Here is a 2,645-nt window from a genome sequence, read left to right as displayed (position 1 = left end):
TAGAAAATTAAGGGTAAAATGTGTTTTACCCTTATATTTAATTTCCACTGGCACTATGGGATATTTAATGTCCCCATGCACACACATCTAACTTCCACCCATTCTGCCTTCAGCAATGGCCCCTTGCAAACCAGGATTTGATGGACCAACCATGGTTTACATTTGTGAGTGTTAGAAGTGAATATAATAAAAAAATGATTTAGAAAAATTTAATTTTTAAAGTTCATAATGTGACCATAATGTGACTACTGTTACTGAGACTGATTCCAATGATGATTCAGGTTATCTACCCTGTTCCCGTTAAAATAATCCAGCATCTGACTTTAAAGGACTATGCACTTCCACTTACACACACTACTGTTGATATCTTAATTTGCATCTTCTAAGTAAGTTTACTGCTCCACAATTTTGCAAAGAATTATGTGCCATGCCTTTTTTTTATTCAGCTCCAATTTCAATCGAAATAATTTGGCCAAGGGAAAAGAGAGAAATCTTATTAGACTTGGTTTGCTTGCTACATAGGCCTGTGTGCCTGTCAAGGAAAATGGAATGCACTCACAGGTAAAATCTCCTTGACATTTGCTATTTTTTGACAATATTTTCTTCTTTAGTATTTACACTGAGACCAGAAATTAGACAGGGGTCATATCCACTGACTTCCAATCATGATAGAACTACGGTGGCTGGGAAGTGCAAATTGCAACAAATTAAAAAATCGCAACAAATTACAAAAACCCGCAACAAATTACAAAACCCCGCAACAAATTACAAAAACCCACAACAAATTAAAAATCCTTGACGGAAAGGGATTGTCTGAAATACAGGAAGTGACACAACAATTAGGCGTACTCCATATTTGTAGCTCAGAAAAGTGATTCGGGATGTCAACAAACGTCGAGAAACGCACTCCTCACAGCGCTTCCTCATTACCCTGACGGTGCTCGCTGCACTACATAGAGAACTGGAAAATGTTTTGCCCGTTTTGTGGCTTTTCACCCCTTTTTGTGCTTCCTGTGGACAGTCTCTGGAGCTTTTGCGGGACACAGACCAGGCTGAAGGATCAGAGTCCCCAGGGACATCAAAACAAACAGACAATTCTGAACAAAGTAATTTTGATATATTACTCACTTTTTGTTCTCTTCAGACAGTCTATGCTATTTCAGTTAAATAGCACATTTATTTACCATTTTGGCTCCGGTTTCTTTTTATGTTTGCTTATACTTTATTCTCGTCTACGTTTAGTAATGGAGAGTGCTTATAACCCTGTTTTCAAATTCAAATTCAAATTCAAATTTTATTTGTCACGTACACAGTCATACACAGTACGATATGTAGTGAAATGAAAACTGCTCGTGACCTAAAGAAAACAAAAAAGGAAAAGGCTATGAATAAGATAGGAAATAAATATGAAAAATTAAAAAGGGTAAATTTAACTAGGAAGGAATAAAATATAAATTAAGGTTAAAAATGAAATAACTGTACAACACAAATTAGAATGAAGGGTAAATTTAACTGGGAAGAATAAGATAAAATATATAAATTAAAGTTGAAAATAAAATAACTGTACAACAAAATACACAATATAGAACTATATAAGAATGTATGAAGAAATCTAAATATAAATAAATATATACACAATAACAGCAGCTGTACAAGTATTAACCGGAAATGAAGAATATAGTGACCAGTGTTGTGCAAAAACAAAGTCCAGAAAGTCCAGTGTTGTTAAACGTTTTTCATTCAACCAAAACAAACATGTCCGTCATACAAGCAGTTCATGAAGTACAAAAAATCAAAATCCAAAGAGCGTCAGGCCTTCAGCTGTGGAGCAAAATTAAAACTCAAGCAACAGAGTAAACATGTCAAGGTAAGCCATCACAGGTAAATTTATAAACGAGGATTTAGCAATTATTCTTAAAGTTATCTTGCTTGTATTATTTGTTTCTAGATCAATATAGGAATAATGGTGTCACAACAAACGGACTTAAAACCGCTAAGAGGGAAAACACTGCCCTTATTTATTAGCCCCGAAATTACAGCCCCTGACCTCCTGAAGCAGGCTGTAGAAAAAATGATAGCATTCAACAAGGACTTGGTGGAGGGACCATATGTCCTTTTGTATCCCGACTGCACAGAGGTGATAAATTTGCCTGGGACAGAAGGGCCATTCTGACTGGCAGACTACAAAGAGGAAATAGGAAAGAACTACAACAGGATTTCTCTTTTCATTTGCCCAGAGAGCCACTTCAAACAAGGTTTGTTAATTGTATATTTTGATGTATTTACATATACAACAACTAATAATGTGTTTATTTTCTCAGCTCTGATTGCAGAGGATGGTACCTCAGACTCAGACCCTTTGATTGTGATTACATCAAGAAGCACAGCTGAGTTCAACCAGGCAGACACATTGGTGTGTACTTTTTCCCCCCTCCACCATGCCAGAGGCCTGTGAGTGGCCCAGGCTGAGTGCTCTATTTTTTTCTCTATAATGATCATAATTCTGTAACATCCATGGGTGGATTATTTTCATTGTGTGATTGTATGTTCTTTAAAAAAATTATTATTATTATTTTGATGAACTATCTAAATGCAATACGAAGTTGTTGAAAGCTTTGAAAAGTGCATATTTTTCATCTTTTTTT

The 2,645-nt window shown here is 35.6% G+C and overlaps 1 long non-coding RNA gene across 1 annotated transcript in view; it reads left to right on the top strand.

Annotated features, from left to right (window-relative positions):
- Positions 1–1,738: 1,738 nt before the first annotated feature.
- The window catches only part of LOC121813072, a 2,245-nt gene continuing 1,338 nt past the window's right edge, over positions 1,739–2,645 (top strand). The window contains exons 1-2 of the long non-coding RNA XR_006053491.1: positions 1,739–2,255; positions 2,322–2,413. This is a non-coding gene — a long non-coding RNA (uncharacterized LOC121813072). The remainder of the gene's footprint in view (positions 2,256–2,321; positions 2,414–2,645) is intronic.

The sequence above is a fragment of the Haplochromis burtoni genome, unplaced genomic scaffold (assembly GCF_018398535.1).
Source record: "Haplochromis burtoni strain Fernald_Lab_line unplaced genomic scaffold, NCSU_Asbu1 Contig_1111, whole genome shotgun sequence".
NCBI lineage: Eukaryota > Metazoa > Chordata > Actinopteri > Cichliformes > Cichlidae > Haplochromis > Haplochromis burtoni.
Note: the sequence above shows the minus strand (reverse complement) of the source record. Positions and strands in the feature narration are given on the sequence as shown.